Genomic DNA, 20,634 nt, shown 5'->3' on the forward strand with positions numbered 1-20,634 from the left:
AGCCCGGAGTTTTCTCAGGCCTTTGACGGGAAGCTGCCCTGACAGTCCTCCTGCCCTCATTTGTCTAACATGGCTAAAGCCACTGTGGGTCAGACCTGCGGGGTCACAGATTAGGCCACTTACAGTGACAGCAGCTCCAGAGCTTCATCTCCACCCAGCAGCTCACAGTCTGCAGCCAGTCTACTGCTCTCACACCACAGTGTCCAAACTTTTGGTACCTAACTCTCTCTGCCTATGAGCACCCTCACCTCATGTGGCTTATTTCTTATTTTGTCCGCTGATAGATCCAATCTACACTGCAGCATTTAGTTCAACAGTTCAACCAACGATTATTCTCATTACCAATTCATCTTTCACTGAATCAGTGAGTAGCCGGTGTATGAAATGTCAAAAGATAGCGTAAAATGTTACTGACAGCTTCCCAAAGTCCAAAGCGGCATCTTCAGATGTCTAGTTTTTTGTCCAACACTCAAAGACATTCACTTCACTGTGACACATGAAAAACAGAAGCAGCTGGAATCTGAAAATGTGAAACAGTTACTGGTTTTGCTTGAAAAATGACTGAAACAATTCTCAAAGTAGTTGCGACTACTGATTTGAGGCTGCAACTAACAACGATGTTCACTGTTGATTAATCTGTCAATTTTCTTCTCCATTCGTCGATTTTTGGTCCAGAAAATGTCAGATAATAGTGATGATGTCAATCAGTGATTCCCAAAGCCCAAGATGGCGTCATCAGATGTCTTGTTTGGCCATCAACCCAAAGATATTCAGTTTACTTTATAGAAGAGTGAAGAAACCAGAAAATATCCACATTGAAGAAGCTGCAATCAGAGAATTTTGACTCTTTTTTTTTTTTTACTTAAATTAGTAATCGACAGCTAATTGATGAATCGTTGCAGCTCTGGATTGATCGCTCACCTGATCGTTCCAGCTCTGCTTGTTTCTGTGAAGCGCTGTTTGTTGATGTTAACTGAGGGATGCTTTGTGTGAGTTAGAGAGCGGGACACCACTCATGGGCAGCTGGGGTTATTTCTAGAAGTGCTCCCTGTGTGTCAGATGAGCTTGACCCATTGCCCACGGTCTGCTGCTTCTGCATCTGTCTGAGAGACAGCTCGAGGGAGACGGATGCAGCCACTGACTCAAACTTTGGCTTTTTTTCGGGTCTCAGATTCTCCAGCGGATTGTGCGTGTTTTGTTTTTGTTGTTGTCGTCTTCATCCTGGTCAGATCTGGATATTGTGTGATGCCTGAGTGAATGTGGAAATCTGTTCAAATTTAAATCAGCATTTGTACATTTCACCTCATGTGTCTCTTTCCACACACCCTCGCTCGCACACACTTGCACAATATTTGACACAGCTTGCTGTGCCTCCTCTCGGGGGAAATCATTAACTGTGTTATATAACAGCGGTTTAGTTTCAGTGTAGCATCGCTGCTTTTCTATTGTATGTCCATTAGTGGCTGCACCGTGGACGCTTGACCTCTGGAGCTGAAGTCCCGACCCCTGGGACGAGAGCTCAGCACTGACGCTGCTCTGTGCTTGCAGAACAGGCGCTTGCTTGACATATGATCAGACCGGGCTTGCACCATGGGCAAGTTTTAATATCTATAATCAGTTTTCTAATTATTCTGAATCCCGGTGGGGACCCTGCTTGTAAACACTCGTGCAGCGCCCTCACTGTATACATGAAGGATGTCCTGAGTCGTCTTGGTGGCTTTTGCCGGTAGTTTCTTGCACAAGTCAGCAGATTCTCCTTGTCTGCAATTATAGGAGAGGGACATTCTTCATCTGTCTGAGTAACTCACAAGACCTCCATTGTGCCCGCGTTGGGCCCCTGTGCAGAACCGGCTGGCGAAGGCGGTCCAAGCCATCCCAGACCAGGTGAGAGGCTGTGGGGACAGATCGGATCTCCCTCTCCTTTCCTCTCCAAAGAGCTGTGGGTCATGTTACAGGAGGCCACATCACCTCAGCGCCGGAGGTGGAAACTCTATCGCTGCGTGCAGGTAGGCAGGTCGTTGCGGTGGTATGCTACAGCCCCACAGGTGTGTCGCTCCCACCGAGGAATGCAGAAAGAAAACCACCTGAGTGAAGGCTGCACATTCCTGCGGACACGGTGGAATATTAAACTCCGGTGGCTTTGTGTCTGGGCTTTTATTAAGCTCTGTAAATAACACTTCAAATTGCAGAGGAGTGAAGGAGATGAGGGAGAGCTTGTTATTTACACAACAATGAATGATACACTGGGACCATTTATTGTGGCATCTGAATTTGATCCAAGTTTAATCTTTGCCTTTTGAGGTAAATGTATATAAATTTTAGTCCATTTTTAATAATTTGTTTTTTGTTTAATCAACGAGAACAACACAAAAGATAGCAGATTGAAAGTTACATCTACAGCCCCTAATGTTAGCTTAACTTTTTAATAAACGCCTGCGTGTTGCCTGCATAGAGAAGAGATGTTTTGGGCTGTTTTACTCATCAGGTGTGGGGCAATGGTGTGTGATTCGGGAGCGTTGTAGCCCAAATTTCTTTACATTTTGGCACCATTCAAATAATGCCGCATTAGCTATTATCAGCTCCTGTTTGCAACGTACCCATGGACGTGTAGACGATCAATAAAGTACTTCGATGATGAAGATAACATAAAAACGTGATGATTCTCAGGCAAGTTCTGGAGTTACAACAAGCGTCTTTTTTCTATGATGTCTAAGCAGATTCACGGACGCCACAGTGGACACTGGAGTAAAGTGCAAGTCGCACTGAATCTGAATGTGACCCAGAGAATTTAGCTGTGGCAACAATGGGGCGCAGTGGGTTTTAATATCCACCACGAGCTGCTGACTGTGATGAACGGGCCACATCAGCGGCCATGTCTCTCTCACGTCTCTCCCTTCATCTCTCCTCACAGCGTCAGAACCTTTGGCTCATTCAAACCGAAACACAAACTCTCAAAGTTCACATTAAATGCAAACAGACTCAGTGACTGTGCAACGTGTTCTCCTCTCTCCCTGGGCCGCTGTCACTTCGAAAACATGAACTGCACTTTGTTTCAAGAGGCCCAGTGAATGCAGAATAGATTTATGGTATGGAATCATTTTGAGGTTAAAGTACAAAGAGAGAATACTTTCAGACGTATTTAGACTTTGACCCACCCACGTACCTCTCATCTGTCATCATCAGATGAATCTCTGATTCAAGATTCAAGATTCAAGATTCAAGAGTCTTTATTGTCATTGAGCATGCCAATGAAATTTTTATTGCAACCCCCATGTTAGGAACAGATGGTAAGAGAGATAAGAAGACTAGAAAGAATAAAATTAAGATAACTACAATAAAATAAAATAAACCAACATGCAATAAAAATATTCGTAAAGCAATTAAAAATATAACAGAATGAAAATATACTAAGGCAATAAAATATGCTAAACAATAAACAATAAAATATGGAAGTGAAATGTGCAACAGAATAAAATATACAAGCAGAATAAAATATACACAGTGAAATGTACCAACAGAATAAAATATGCCAATGAAAATGAAATGTGCCAATATTTAGTTAAGTGTATGTGTGTACCTAAAAGTTAAGTACACAGAAGGTGCAGGTGGAGGTGGAGGTGTAAAGTGCGGTGTGCAGTGGTTCACAGTTCTCACAGTCTCTCACTGCAGTGAGGGGCTGCTGGGGGTGATAGCTCTGACAGCTCTGGGGAAGAAGCTGTCCCTCAGTCTGTTAGTGGTGGTGCGGATGTTCCTGTACCGCTTTCCTGATGGTAGCGGTACAAACAGTCTGTGGCGCGGGTTTGTCTTTAAAGCTGCAGTGATTAGTCGATCAGTTGTCAACTAATAAATGAATTGGCAGCTATTTTAATCATCAATTAATCATTTTGAGTCATTGTTTTTAAGAAAAAAATATTAAAATTCTCTGATTTCAGCTTCTCTACTGTGAATATTTTCTGTTTTCTTTAGTCCTCTATGGCAGTAAACTGAATATTTTGGGTTGTGGACAAAACGAGACATTTGAGGATGCAACTTTGGGCTTTGGGAAAAAGTCATCAGCATTGTACGGACCAAACAACTAACTGATTAATTGAGAAAATGATAAACTCATGATAAAAAAATAATCATTAGCTGCAGCTCTGATTGTCTTGTTTTCTGTATTTTAGTGAACAGCTGATAACACCTGTAGAGATGCAAAGACTGTCAGTGTTATTAGAATGATGATAGAGGTCATCTTCAGCATAGTTTGAGACTGAGAAACGAGGTACTCTAATAAAACAACTTCAAGAAACAGGTGTTAGCAACACTGTGCTTTAGCTACTCTGTTTTTTTTTACCTTTTTAAGTGATCCGCAAACCCCCCCAGCTCCGAACAGGTCTGGTGCTTTATGGTGGTCTGATCATGGGTGTCTGTCTGATCTCTGGGACAAATGGCCCTTGGCTGCCTTACTTCACTTGAACCAAGCCAGGAATCAGGGCAGCCTGCTGGATGCCAGACATTCCTGGGAAGTGGGGCCAGGAGTTCGCTGGTACATCCCGATGAAACATCTAGACTTTCATAAGGAAAACTCTCCATGTTGTCCCTGTTTCACGCCTCCTCTCAGGCCACCTCTTGCTTTCTCCACTCGCCTCTCTCACTCCTTACTGACAGGGTCGTACAGCGATTAGAGACACCATCTGTTCAAACCTCCACGATAGTAAGCGTCCCACCTGCTGAAGTGTCCATGAGCAAAACCCAGGGAGCATCCCACCACCAGGCTCACTAATAGATGACCAACCACTGGGGCCTCAAGCCAAAGCAAATCAGTGCAGAATCCCGAAACTGTGAACAAGGAAAGATCAACTAAAGTATAAATAAAATATAAACCATCGGTTTATACTCATGTTTTTTAATGCAAAGATTTTAAATGTGCATAAAAACAGGTGGATGTAAAACAGGCTTGTTGTTGTGTTCGTCCCACGTTATACGCATGAGAGAAGCTAGCCAGCATTAGCTGTTTCTCTTTCATGAGTCCAGATGTGGCGACTGTGAACTGAAAGCAGCGAGCGGTCCTGTAAACGCAGCAATCTGTGATTCAAATCGTGACACGTGTCATACGGAGGGATCCAAGAACTGGGACTCGATGGGACTAAGCAATGGCAACATCACAGCTCAGGTGGTTAAGTGAGATGATGTCAGTCAAATTAAATATCAACATTGTCAAAATTTCTGGAGATTACTGTAGGGGGTGCTATCTGAAACATATACTTTATGGTTAAAACAAACATTACGGATATATATAGTGACTAAAATGAAGTCTGTGCTCTTTGCTTTTTGTGCCTCTTAAAGCGACTCTGTTATGTAAAGACTGCACTAAGTTGTGTCACTGAAATTGTGTCTGTGGTCTTTTTGTGTGGCTAAGAAGGCTTACACACATCCAGAGGATGTGAGGGCTTTGTAGACACAGATCTCTTCTGTGATGTGCTTGTCCCAGAATGCTAGTCCCTTATATTTTCTTAAGTATGAAGATTTGTCAGTCTTGATTAAGTGCAACCGGCTGCATAAGTACATCCCTGAAAGGCTTGTCAATGTCTTGTGACATGAATCCTGCAGCTATCTCTCCTCCTTCTCTCTGCACCCTCTGATTTTCTCTTTTCCTTCCACATCCATCCTTTTATGAGCTTGGTCTCAGGCAGCAGTGAGGGATCTCACATGCTTTCTATGTTCTTATCTTCTCCCATGTTCAGTCTTTTTAGGCCCAAACGGTGACACAGACAAACAGACAGAGAGCTGGAGGAACTCTGGCGCGGACGCCTTCAAAGGAGCTGTTGAAACAGTCTTGTTTGCATATCTTGCATTTGTTTCACAAGGTTTAAACACTGGAATTTTTCTTTTGGTCCTGATGAAGTGACTCGCTAACATCGCTAACAATGGCGGCGTACCAGCGACTGAGCAGCGGCTCCACACTCGAGCAGCTTGTGTCATTTAAGCTTGAACAAACGGCTGTTTAATTCGTAGACTTTGCCTCAGGTGTTGTAACAATGAGGTTGGAATGAAATGCAGACGAGAAACAAGAAGCAGCCATCGGCACAGTGGATATGACACTCCAGCAGAGGCATTCATTGGTATCATTTGCATTCAGTTAACTGTAACCATGTAACTAGGTGTTTTTTTTAATCACTTTTTATTATACTCCACCTAGGCTGGTCATCAAACCTCATGTGGCCTCGTGTAGCTGTCAGAACAGACAGTCCCTGATTTAAATCAAATCTTTGCCAGTTTAAGCTCATGTAGCTGCTTATTTAACTTTTAATATTGAGTGTGTTCTGTTACATGAAAATTAGCATTTTGTAGAAAAATTTTGCTTGTTTTTCTCAAAGTAAGGTTAGTGCTAAATTCAGTTGTGTTGGAACTAGGACTGCACTGAACAATTATTTTAATTATTGATTAATCTACAGATTGTTTTCTCCATTGATCAGTTGTCAGAAAAACATTGTCAGATGCCTTGTTTTGTCCGATCAAAAGTCCAAAACCCAAACAGATTCAGTTTATGATGGCAAACGAGAAGTCTGCGTTGGCTTGATCCAGCCAATCAAATCTTGCATAAAGCAGTTGACGTCAGTGCTATTTCATAGGCGGCGCAGACGGTCACGCTGAGCCAGACAGCAGCTACACAACACTCAGCAATCCTGCTAAAGTCTGTTTCTATTTCACATGTCTTGTCCGGCACCTCAGCTTGTTGAGCATTCACCGCTAAGTTTACAGTCTAGAACGCTGATTAGCTGGTCTGCTGCAGCACTTTAAACAGCACGTAAACATCCCTGCAGATGTCACTTCGGCACAGTAAGATGCTGGTGTGGTCTTCGCTCTTCAGTGTCGCTGCTAACAGCTCTGTCTGTCCATGACGTGTAGACTACAGTGCATGTTTGTTTACTCTGTCTCTCTCTCTCGAGGTGTAACAGCAACAGTCTGTCAGTCAGACACAGACACTGATGTGGAAGAAAAGAAGCGTTTTTGATATTTCCCTGAAGACCTTTTTTCTTGTTTTATAAAAATAATAAAAAAAAAAATGCTAAAATACTTCTAAAAACACATTATTCAACATTGTTTTTGACTACACAAAGGAATGACTAAATGTGATTTTCCCAAACAATTAATCAATAATCAAAACAGTTTTCTGTCAGCTGAAGAAGAGTTTAATCAGCTTATCATTGACGTGAACACATTTTAAATGATAAGCAGCCCTGTGCTGTGTATGTTTAATGCTGTAAGACATTGACATTGCAGTGTCGGTCTGACGCATTTGGATTAAATAAATATCATAATATTATTTATCAGTATGAATATACTGTATTTCCCATTTCCCAATAATAAAAAAATATAAAAAATACACCTGTAAAACAGTTTTCGAAGTATTTTGAACTTTTATTGAAATTCTTTGCACTCAAAAATAGTGCAATTCTAATTCTAAAAACATATGATGGCAGGCATTCATCCAACAGGTAAAAAGAAATATGCATGATAACATGATGTGATGATCAAAATCACAATTTAATTACAGTGAAAGTACCCGTATACGGATGATAACACGGCCCAGTAACTGTAACAGCAGGTAAGAGCTGGACACACACTAGTGTGTGTGTAAGATGGAAGATGTGCATTATTTCAGTAGTGAAGAAAACAGGTGTTACCCTACAGGGAGCCAGGAAGTCTCATCTGACCTCTACACACACACACACACACACACAAACACACACAGTGTTTTTTCCATAACTTTTGGGGACATAATATAGTCTTACAGTCATGGAGACTTACCCTAACCATAGCCAATACATGACAAGCCATAATCTTAAACCGTCTTTACCTTAAAATTATAGGATTTATGTTGTGGGGGCTTGTGTTTTGTCCCCGACATGAGTAATACACGTACACACACACACACACACAGATGTTGTTTTATTTTAGGAATAATTCATTTGTGTTTCAGGTAGCGTCAGACTGTGATCATACTGTGCATCAGCACTCATTCAGTAATGAAGAGTTCACATTTTTGTAAAGACCTCAGCTTTAAAGGAATGCTGCAGCTGATAATGAGAGTGAATCCATGTCTGGACAGTTAGTTCATGAATAGATGCAATCCTCCTCCACAGCATGCCATTTGTATTATCAGTAACAAGCATGGAGAGGCCTTAGGCTTCCTAAAATGCAGGACGTTGTCTCTCATGTGCATCGTGTTTCACCTCAGAGCCCTGAACAGACACACGTTTACCGTGACGAGGAAAGCAGATAATAGGCGGCATGGAGATATACGCAGAGACACTTGTCATTGACTAACATTTGAAATGACAAAGGTTTTGCTTGAGTCTGGAAAGTAGAATCACGACCTCTCTTTTTCTTCTGTCTTGCAACTGAAACTGTAACAAAAAGCCATGTTGTGGTTGTTGAACTGCAACTGTATGCTCACATGGTTATAGCAACTTACAGATGTGTCTCATGCATGTTGCTTCTTATATACTCTACTTTACCCATATAGCAGCTGCCATATGGTATTTCCTATTTTTGAAAATGGATTGGCAGGTTGCCCTGTGATTAATCACTGTCTGTGAAACTGAGATGCTGTAGGAGCCACATGCTGAATGATCTTCAGAGCAACCATGACCTTTGAAAAATAAGATGCTGTACAAATGTTTGATTTGCACAATGAATGAGTGAATTGTGCACCACAAGCATGGGTGTAATGAGACCTGCTCATGCAGTCTCACATTTAGCTTTTTATTGCTTTGTTGTGCATGATTAGCTGTGACTGATTGATGTTGATACAAGCAGAAGCCCCTGTTATTAATGTTCCAAGGAAAATCTACCTAATTTGAACTTCACTGAATATTTTATTATGTTAAACAGCACCAGATGACACAACCAGCAAAATGGAACAAAGACAGAATTACATGTAAATGAGCAAGAACAAGCAATCAGTGATAAATAAAACCTACATATGTTTGCAGAACACTGTTGTTTATTTCTTATGTGTTGTCTCTTATCAGGTCCCCACTCCATTGTTTTGACAGGAAAATAAAAAGTAAATGCATGACTCGCCAAAATCCTACATGACAGATGTGGGTCTAATTAATGAGAAAGAGATAGAAAGCGTGATCAGTGTGTGGGAATGAGAACATTTGCTAAGCAGCAGTGGAGCAGGCCCGTACAGGGTGTACTGCGAACGCATGGATTGTTAAACAAGACTGCAGTCTGCAGCCATTAGAGCGGCTAATTTTTATTCAGAAGCTGTTGAAAAAGAGGCTTTTTTTAATATTTGCTGATGTAAACATCTGGAATCAGACATGAATTTTGTGGGAAAAGCCCATTTGGGTTTTAAAAGTGACCCTTTTTATAAAGAGTCTGTTGTCTGGGAGCTATAGCCACCATGGCTAACCAGGCTACTATCAGCATGACTAAAAGTGCCAGTATACTTCAGACCCTTCACTACACTTCTGGGATTTCTGTCATTTTTCATGTGAACAACCAAGTGCAACACTCTGAATGTCTTCCAGGTCTGACTGAAAACGTTCAGTGGCATTCCCATCGTTTATGCCGCATCTTGTCCAGCTCCGTGACAGCCAGCTTTTCAGACTGCCTGTGATTGTGGATGCTCGGATCGGTGTCATATTGTCCTTTTGAATCTGTTTGGTGTTATGCTTGACTAGAACTAGACTTCTGAACTAGTTCTGTTCAAGCATAGCACAGCCCCTAGAGTCTAAAGTCATGCTAGCAGCTCTGTGAGGCTGCACAGGGGCGCTCTGTCATCAGCATGTTAGCATTGTCATTGTGAGCATGTTAGCATGATGTTTAACAGTTAATCTTAAACATCTTTGCATCTTAATTTTAGAGTGCTAGCATGATAGCATACTGTATGCTAATTAGCAATACTTGCAAAATTCATTCATTATTTTTGCACAAATTTCATCATCGACAAGTTTTGGTCAAATAAAAATTTGACCTGATGATGAAGCTAGAAGATGACTAGATTGACTGGAAAAAGTTTCACGGCAATCCATTGTGGGGATATTCAATGTGGACCAAAGTAGTGGACCACCAACCGATATTTCCACCCCTCTAGCCATGCTGCTAACATGGCTGAAATGACATATTAAGTTAGTGAAGACAGGAAACAACAACCTCTGGAGCTGAAAAAGATCTAAAATGAAACCAACGAAAAAGATCTAAAATGAACGTGGAAAATTGCAATTCCTCAAATGGCCATTTGAGGCTGGCTCCAGAAGTGAGTCAATCCCCATAGACCCCCATATTAAAATTCCCAACTTTACAGCAGAAATTAACATGTTTACAGCCCGGAACAAAAAACGTTTTTTTGTCTTATTTCCCTGTTCATGGCAACTGTACAGGAGGTGAGTTTTCTTACAGAACTCACATGTTTATTAGGACTTCAAGTTGTGCATAATTAAAGGCATGGCTGCTTTGAGTAACAGCGAGCCGCCAGAAACATGTGGGTGACGTCACAGAGACTGCAACCATGTTTTATACAGTCTATGACGCAATACTGTAGCGGCCTTTCTGTTTCACCTCCTACAGGTGAGGCTGACGTGCTGTTGTCTCCACCCTGCCTGCAAGGATATACTGGTTTGAATCATGTGATCCAGAAAGAAAAATATACTGGGATAAAGCTTCGAGAGCTTGCCACTGAATTCTCCCTCTCATCTTACTCGGCCTGCACATGCAGTGACCTTCACACTCACACATGCTCTTACTAAGTCAAACACACACACACACACACACACACACACACACACACACACTGCAAGAGCCTCGTATATTGGAAATAAATTGACATTTAAGCTGCGCTCCTCCTCCATTCACACATCTGGAAGGGATTACGCACCATTACAGGCTCCGTTTTATACACATGAATCATAGTCCTACTTTTAGTCTGTTTCTTTGGTTTTGTTGTGGTTTGTAGGCACAGTAATTACACCTTCCTTTAGATGCAAATAGCATATAGTGTGAGAAACGTTCTAATTTTCTCAAAGGTCCTCTGTCATCAAGCTGGATTTCACAAACTGAAGCAGCTCTTTAGAATTGAAAATATACCTACAAAGGGATAGCCTGTGCTCATTCGATTGTTTGTCAAGTAAAATGCTGCTACGCTTGCAACATTACTCTTATTATGTAAACCTCGGTGCGTTGTTTAGCCGAGGTGAAAGGTTTGCAGATGATCCTTAGAGGATTTCTCATGCTGCTGATCTCTCTATCCCTCCCCTCCTCCTAGTCCGTCAAATCTCCAGAGATTCAGGTTGCTCATAAGCTCTTGAGAGGCTGACCCAGCCCTGCTCGGTTCACCAGTGTATGAGACGCTTTATGTACTATCATCTGATGCCCTGACACTAATGTTCACACTGCTGTTTAATCTGAATGCAGGCCCTTGACTGTATGTGCTAGTAAAACACGTCAAGATGTTATCCTGCGACTCAACCTCGGAAGGCCAGTTAACACTTTTTAAAGCGGAAAAGATAAAATTAGTTTATGAGTAACTCCAGCTTTAGCTCTACGCTTGTTGTACTTCCACTGTTGTGAAGGCTCCCTGTCGGTTTGTTGATATTTAATGAGTTACAGGGTTGGTGATCTAATGTTAGTTTAACTCGCTCAGGACAGTCCCTCCTCTGTTTCCTTTGGTTTCACAGGTAGTGGTAGTTCTGGCACAGGTAGTTCTCCTAATAGGTCACAGCCTGCTTTATTGAAACAACAATACAGCGAGGAAGAGGATGAAGAAACATTTTCATGTAAAATACTTTGTCCTGGAATATTGTCAAAGAACTCAGCTATCTGCTTCAGTACACAAAGTCCAGACTTGTTTGGTTTAGAAAGTCATTCAGTATCTGCAAATCAAAGCTTCATATATAAGTTTGTTAGAAACGTCAAACTGAAATGAAAACTTTTGCGCCTTGTTTTCTCTGACCTGACCTCCAAAACCCAAATATATTCAGTTTGATATGATGTTCCGCAGCAAAAAGCAGAAAATCCTTGTTTTTGAGAGGCAGGAAACAGAGAATGTTTCTGTTGTTTTCCCACTGCTTTTTGCTTGAAAAATTACGAATCAGTGATCAAAATAGTTTTTTTTTCTGTCGGTCGACTAATCATTTCAGCCCTTTTGTATTATATATTGTATTTTGTGCAGAGCTGGAATGGGTCAACAATGTATTGATAAGCCATCAAGAGAAATATGTTGGCGATTGTTTAGATAAATGACCAATTGTAGTTTTAACTAATTCTTCAAGGACAAACCGTTAAATATTCCAGCTTCTCAGCTGTGAGGATGGGCTGGTTTTCTTTGTCTAATGTCAGTAAGTTAGCTGAATATTTTTCTGTCACTCATTTGAGACAAGCAGTCTGAAGAGGTCATCTGTTGGCTGTTTCTCACATTTCTAAAACGATTAATTTAGAAAATGATCATAAGATTAATTGATATCAAAAATTAATAGTTGTGTCCCAAAGTGCACCTTACATAGCTTTGATTTTCATTATGCTCTAAAAGCTCAATTAAAAATGAGTATAATCTATTTTTCATATTTAATCAGATGAATCAAATGTACGTATGTCTTATATTTAGTGAGATTTAGTGAAAGCATATGGAGTCAGTGGCGTTTAAATGTGGCAGCAGCTTTTCTTAAAAACATTCAGTGCAAATTACAGCTTTGTATTTTGACTCTGGTGGACTTTCTTATGTTTAGCCCAAACAAACCACCGTTGTTTCCTCTGACATTTTTAAAGTGCATCACTTCCTGTGCAGCAGAGGAAGTTTCTTGGCAAAATGGGAAACCCTCACACTGTAGGCGTGCAGAACAGGAAATGTCAAAGCCTTCATTAAATAGCGATATGTTGCATCACTGTTGAATGGCGCCAGTTGGAAAGATAAACCCAGACATTTATTTATACTAAAAAGCTGGGGATGGTTACTATATTGCAGAAATGTGTCAGGCGAAGCTGTTGTCAATACAGCTGTAATGCAGAGAGAGAGCCTTCTAGTGGCAGAATCATGTATTATGATGACGGTGCATCCAAAGCACTGAGGAGGGCCTGCTGCCACCTGTTTTGGTTTAAAGTAATTAAACAGTGCAATTCAGGTAATTTTGTCATTTAAAATAGTTCATAAAAGACAGGTTAAAACAAAGTGTTTACAGTAAATATGTGAGAATTTATGAGAAACCTGCTAATGACATTAATTGATTGTTACTGTACAAAGGACACAGTCAAAAGGAAATGCATGAGTGACAGTCAAAGATGCTTTAATGTTGAAGCTACGTGGAGGCAACCCACCCAGTGCCTTGTGTCCTGGCTTTAGTGATGATGTGTGAAAGTGAGAAAAGTCTTTGCACAATATTATTTGAAGCCTCCAGTGCACAGCAGAGCCTTCATCACCTGACCGATTGGTGCAGTTCCTGTTTTTTAGTCACATGGTCATGCTGGTGCAGGTCTTCAGCTCTGTTGTGGTTTACTGAGATGTAGAGAGGTTCCACTTCTCCTTGTCACACCTGAACCCGAACACACACACAGGAGCTCGAGTCAGAAAGCAGAGCCAGCTTTGATGTTTGAGGTTTAGAGGAACCCAACTAGTTTTCCCATGATCTCGTTCCCAGATTTTTTTTTTACTCTAGAAAAGGTGAAAAAGTTCAGTCACACCGGAGAGCTGACAACTTCAAACAGGTGGAGAGGAGCCTCCTAAGTTCAAACGCCTGCATGTATCTGTGTGTGTGACAGAGTGCGTGTGCCCACATCCACATTATCTCCCCCGTTCCCCGTCATATATCTGCGCCTTGTGGCAGGTGGATGGACGTCTTATCTAAATCAAAGCAGCTTTGCAGGAGCTGCCTTCCTCCATCTGATATTCTCATTACTGCTGAGAAGCTTCAAGACCATTCCGGTTGTGGTGGTTTGACTTAGTCACAGTAGCAGACGGGCCACGACGATGAAGGTGAAGGGAAGTCTCTGTGCTGTAGTGTGTATATCCCTGCAGCTGCTCGAAGGTGCACAAAACCCCCCCCCAAATAATAATGAAAAGAAATATTGAAGCTACCTCAGAGTTCATGTGTTTAGCAGCTACATAGTCTGATCGGTGTGTTGTAAACAGCTGTGTGTGCAGCTGAAAGTCATCTGCATAACACCCATAAGACATTTCTCTGCTGAAGAGGCTGAAAGGTCTTCCAACCTGCCACTCTTAACAGTTTCACTCATTTAGTTTTTCTGACCTGGAACAATGTGGTATTTCCAGCTATTAAGTTTGTTTAATGTACGAGTGAAGTAAGAACATTCTCTGTCGCTGACACTTTGGGGACATTCTTGCCAAAGCAGAAATTCAGAGTTAGCTGTATAATTCAAAAAGTGCATGTAAAAGCCATAACATGCCTTTTTATTACAGTTGATGTTCCAGATTTGATTGATTGATCTGACATTAAACCAGCACTTACGCAGATAATTCAGTGAGCCTGCTTTGTGAGACGGACTCCAGATATGCTTCAGCAGGCTGAAAACATCTTTAAAAAAAAAATAACAGTTTGTTCTGGCAGTTTTAGTATTAGGTTTATTATAAACAAGATTAAGAGTCAGCAGTCCTGCTCGTGGCTCCATCAGGCTGTGCTTATATGGGCACATCTGTGCTTTGAGCTAAATGTTGGTATGCTAACATGCTCACAGTGAAAATATTAACATGCTGATGTTGTTCACATTCTTAGTTTTATTGAAATAGTATGCTAACGTTAGCTAATTAGCTGTAATCATGAAGTATAGCTGAGGCAGATGGGGATGTTTGTTAATATGTTTAAGCCTGGACCAAAGCGGCGGCCTGACCAAAACCAACATTTCCACCCATACAGCCAAAAAACAAGGTGAACTGTGACAGCAGGGTTGTCAGAGTAATGGCTGGAACTGAAAGTTGGTTTCAGTATTGATTAATCTGTCACTAAAATGTCAGAAAACGGTGAAAAATCATCTTAATTCCCCAAGTTGCCATCTAGAAATTGCTTGTTTTGTCCGACCAACGGTCCAAAACCCAAAGATTTTAGCAATGGTCAGTTTTCTTCTCTACTTTAAAGCCGATGAAGTTCCTCCTAAAGACGTAGAATTGCTTCATTTCTATTTACAGACGGTCTGTGCTGTCCGGATGTACAGAAGTCTGACTTTCTGCTTATGACCACTGGGTCAACACATGACCCTTACTAAAAAACAATATTTTCCTGTGGTCCTTTGGCCTGCTTCACATACAAATCTACTACAGTCTGACACATGCCTCCACCTATCAAATCACTCGCTGCTTTTCTTCCAGCTGTGGCTCTGGATCCCTCTAGTTCCAGACTAAATTTAGACTCTTTCAACAAAGTGTGATAATGATGGAAACATTTATCTTGAGTTGTTGGTGTCAGATAAATTTACTTTGAACACTTAACTTGTGTAACTGGCTCTCTGTCTCATCTTGTGCCATGCTTCCTTTGTAAACTTGACCTGAAACCGACTCAAATCTCATCAAGCTCTCAGAAGGAAAACAGTTTTCTTCTTTCATGTATGTCTCTGTTCTCAATATAGGCCTTCAGTGTGAGGTTATATATGGTAGCTGAGGCTGTTTAATCAGTTAACCGTCACTGCAAATGCAAATTTTAAATTGAAGAGCAGAGACACGGGTGTATTTTTAAAACGCTAAGCGGGCAAGATGATAAAAGGTAAATATGTGTTTCTCCTGCTCCTCACAGCTAAAAGAGATGGTATCCTCCAACTCAAACTCAGTGCAGATTCGTTCTGTTACAGTTTGGGACTGTTTGCAAGCTTCTGTTTGTCAGAGGGAGGGAGTGACCTTGGGCTGCAGCTGTTCGTCAGAAGTTGGCAGCATCTGGCTGTGCTGAAGGGTGAGGTGCGGTGTTGGGGGAGTCGGGTGCACTGAGAAGAGAAAAACTTACAGGCCGAGCAGGTCAGCCGCTGTTAGGTAGAGGACAGGCCTGTAATTTGTGCAGGGTGAGACAAAGGGAGACCTGAACACACTGAGAAAAGCTAAAGCAAACGTTTGATGATACATGTGGTTTGGCATGTTTTAGTCTATTAGCGACAAACTGTGCACATTTTTTTTTATCGCTGCCAAACATTTTTTGGAAAGATCGGCTTCCAGCAGAGCTGCGGCACTTTGATCGTTTTCATCACCTGCTGATGCATTTGCAGCCAGGGACTCATCTGAAAACCTTCCATAGTGGTTTCTTCAAGGAAACTGTGTTTGGTAACTGTTTTTCTTTGATTTGTGATGCCATACCTCATGGGTGTGATGCCTCTTGGCAGCCAACTCGCAAATATTTAATATCAGAGGATCAGAGCAACCTTGAGCCTTCAAACAAGTTTTCAGTTTAAGAGAAAGTTGAACTGTCCCTGTTTGCAACTTCAGGACTGTAATAACCAAAGTTATGAATTTAAGAGCTTTTAAAAGATTGATTCACTCAACTGGATTGAAATAAGATATTTTCTCACTCATCTCTTGTGGTATCCCGACATGTACATTTGGTTTTATTTGCTGTGGTTGCTCTCTAAGATTTCGTCCTTCAGCCCAACACGATGGAGGTGATTATAATTCCATTTGTGGTGGTCAAAGCATAGAAACAGTATTTAAAAAACTCAACAGCATCATCTCTTTTTAGAAAACGCATTTTTAAAATGATCAAGTTTTTGTGATTCGTAGCGAATGGGCCGAAAATTGCGAGCCAAAGCATTTGGCTAAGTGAGCAGCCTGTTTACTATAGCCTTGATTTACACATCGCTAAATGTAAACAGGCTTGTACATAAATGCATAAACTAGCGCTTTGTTGAATATTTTCATCCCTAACTGCCAGGTGTCACTGTTGCGTAGCTAGCTGAACCAACTGACAAAGCTAACATTAGCTTGCTAATACAGTCAGTATATAATATTGTCAACATATCTAAGTGGACACTCGATCAGAATGCTGTTAAATGATGTAAACTACGCAGATTTTAAATTACATTTCACAACAATACACCTTAAATTACAAAGTTAAACCAACAACATTAACGTAAATAGACAAACTGTGTTGTAGGCTAGCTAAACAGGTATTTCCCTCCCTTTTAACAGCACTGAAACACACATTTATCTTCATGTAGGCAGGTATAACTGAAACAAAGGATTGTTCGTTAAGTATGATACATTGTTTGGCACCTAAAACTATTGATTTTAGCATTTGTGTTACAGCTTGTGATGCTACAGTGACTTCCTGTTTACACTGTTGATTGCTTTTGATTGGACAGCACTACAGATGTTTCCTAGTAACCAAATTACACATTACTTAAGTCTTGACAAGGTAAGACATTTGTTAAATCTTAATGGTGCAACCAGGTTTTGTAAATCACTAGTTTGCAACAAGCCAATAGCAACTAAGAACTTCGCACCAAAGGAAAAACAATAATCTGTTTATCTGTTGGCATAAACCTGATGGAACAGCTGCTCTCTGTTGTCAACACGCCATTTTTCAAATGTTCTTTTAGTACGCCCCGCATTTGGTTTGAGGTTATAGGGAAATGAAATTACAGGAAATAGGAATATGAATGCTTTGGAGTTTCTAATTACAAAGTAAATGCTGCAACATTTTGTCAGCCTTTAATATGTATTTGCTGAATTACAGTAGCAGTAATTTAAGAGGTTTTGTGTCTGTGTTGGTGTATCTGCATAACTGTAATGAGTGCGCAAGTAAAGTAAGACTGATTAGTTGTTAAATGCATTTTGCTGAGATTCAAGTTTAACAGAATTTTTCTCAGTCCAACCTTTGTCTAAGTAGCAACTCATTCATCATCATGATGTAACAGTTCTAGTGAAGAATTGAAGAGCTGGTCTAATTTTCATGCACTTGGCCTCGCTGCAGCTGTTATCTCACTGATAAAAGTTTGCAGATATCACAAAAATGAACTTTCACCTTTTTAGGAAGAAGTTCCCCCTAAATCTGGAATATAAACAGGATAATCTGAGGGATTCTGAATGAGTGACAGCCTGACACCAGTCAAAGTGGAGGACATGCTGAATATTTCTTGTCTATATGTATGATATGGCTGATCTAAACATCATGATCTGCCTCTCATATGAGTGAACAAAGAATCTGGTGGTGAAAGTCTACAAATATTCACCTTTGACAGGGAAGCAGGGAATTTAAGGCAGTTTTATTTTTTTTATTGATTAATTGGTTATCAAGTTGTTTCTATGATTCTATGGATGAATTGTTCTACCTCTAAAAGTGTTGGTGTGTTCATGTTCATATAAGAAAGACAACCTTCCTCTGTTAATCTTCCATGTGGGTATCCCCTTTACGATTCACTTTCTTGCATTATTTGACCAGGAAAGGCCTTTAAAAAGGCACAAGGTGTTTGGCCACAATTAACAGACATCCTTCCTTCTCGCAGACCTTGAACTCATCCCTGGCTTGAATGTGCCTGAGTAAGCATTGGAAATCTTCCAGTCCCATTTTCATCGCCTCTCCAGCTCTGGTGGATTTCTTGTCATTAGCATGAAGGACATGGGAAGGAAGGAGTTTTACCATTTATATGACAATAGCCTTGAACGTAGGGAAGATACCACGCAGGCCAGAGAAGGATCTACAAAAGGGGATTTATTAAATGAGACATTTTAAAGACTTGATTATTGTGTAATCATTTCTGTTCCAGTGGAATGTTTATTTGATTGTATTATTTCAACATTTGTGGTCCATCTTCTCAGGGATCAATGGTTCCCAGTTATTTTTTCATGTTTCAAAGCTACAGTTTGTGCTACAGGATCCCGTTACGTAAGATTATGTCTGAGCGCAGAAGTGGGAAGTGTTTAAAGCTGGAGGTAGAGAGATAACAGTGAGGAGCTTAAAGCTTTAATCGAAACACTCCTGTGTCGCTCACTTACTCGTACTTCCTCCTCTCTCTTTTAACTTAAAATTACGGCTGCAACTAACGATTATTTTTTAAAATCAATTAATCTGTCTATTCTTTTCTGGATCCTTAAAATGTTTGTCAGTAACCCAAAGTGACGTCTTCAATCCAAAACCGAAAGCTATTACATTTACAATCTTAGAAAACACTTTCACACCTGTAGTATTGCTTTCTTTTAGTTCTGGTCTCAGTTTGTGTTTGCACTCACTTGACAGATAAGCTTTAAGTCATATGGACTGACAGGTGGCTCAGTGATTGGACAGTTTCGGTGATGTCATCCTGCATCATCGGCGCATGGGGAAATAAAGTTCTGATTACAGACAGCAGGTCATGGTGTGAAAAAGAGGTCACGAATAACTGATTATGAGCATTAGCAAACACACCAGGGGCACAACTAATGATTATTTTCATTATTGATGAATTAGTAGAGTATTTTCTTGATAGTAGATAATAGTTTGGTTGTTAAATGTAAAACAATAGTGAAAAATGGCCATTGAAATTTTCCAGGATTCAACACCAATACATTTTTGATTAAAGGACCAATGTGTAAGATTTAGGCGGCTCTATTGGCAGAATATGGTTAGAAATGGAATATAATAGTCACAAGTATGTTTTCATCAGTGTGTAACACCTGAAAATAAACATTTCCATTAGATTAGAATGAGGTCTGTATATTTCAGAGGGAGCAGATCCTTTCCCATGAAGTCTACCACGTTTCTAACAACCAATAACCAGTTCTAGAGAGGTTTCACAGCCACACCTGGAAAGAGAGGGGTGTTCAGTTTTTTGCAATCTGCTTCCTCACTACTAGATGCCACTAAATTCAACACATGGGTCCTTTAATCGGCTGTTTCAGCTCTGAAACACATCAGAGTTAGTTTAAACTGAACCAAACAGGTTCAGCTCTACTTTTTCCTTTTTAAAGGCTTGTTATAATCACTGCTCCACATCGCCTTGGCTCAATGAAACTACCTCCTGCAGCTCCATCTTTACATGTATTTAAGAGGACTCACATCCAGTTTGTTTTTTTGTTTTTTTTACATTTTTTCCTCTCTCTGTGTCCATCACCTTTTGAAACTCCTTTCATACTTCCATCTCGAATATCTCACAATCATCTCTGTGTTCGGTGCTACCCAGCTGTGAGGGAGAGTCTCAGAGTTCTGACAGTCTGAAGGTCAGATATGGTTTGACGGTGAGTGGTTTATGAAGGATGCACAGTGTGGGACAGCAGTCTAACGTCACGCACGTTTCCACCTTTATTCTGAGGTGCTTAGAGGCAGAGATGGGTCACATCAGTGGTTTAATGAATGCTCAGGTCTCTTCACTGAGCACAATGAGGTGATCTTGACACTTGACATGCTTTGTGCCACTTGAAATGTCCTTTTAAAGGCACAATGAACATGTTGGAGAAGATGTCATAATTTTTGTCACGGTGCCTCTTCTTGGCTACAGATCTGTCGTTTTAGGCTGAAGTTTCTGTATACACACACACCGTGCTTACAAAGAGGGACAGACTCTGTTCTCTGGACCATCTGTTATATCGTCACCCATGGGGAGGGCTTGGTAGATTTACCCAATGAATCAATTTTGTTGCATCACTAAAAGCCAGCAGCAGCGCCTGAGTTTGGGATGTATTATCTCACAACATAACATCAGCTTTTGCTGTTCACATGCTGTTAGATTTACAGTTTGACTGATTCT

The 20,634-nt window shown here is 40.7% G+C and overlaps 1 protein-coding gene across 1 annotated transcript in view; it reads left to right on the forward strand.

Annotated features, from left to right (window-relative positions):
• Window positions 1-20,634, forward strand: part of LOC121612307 (membrane-associated guanylate kinase, WW and PDZ domain-containing protein 1-like) — a 99,128-nt gene that overhangs the window by 682 nt on the left and 77,812 nt on the right. The window lies entirely within an intron of this gene.

This window comes from Chelmon rostratus, chromosome 10 (genome assembly GCF_017976325.1).
Source record: "Chelmon rostratus isolate fCheRos1 chromosome 10, fCheRos1.pri, whole genome shotgun sequence".
In the NCBI taxonomy this organism is placed as follows: Eukaryota; Metazoa; Chordata; class Actinopteri; order Chaetodontiformes; family Chaetodontidae; genus Chelmon; species Chelmon rostratus.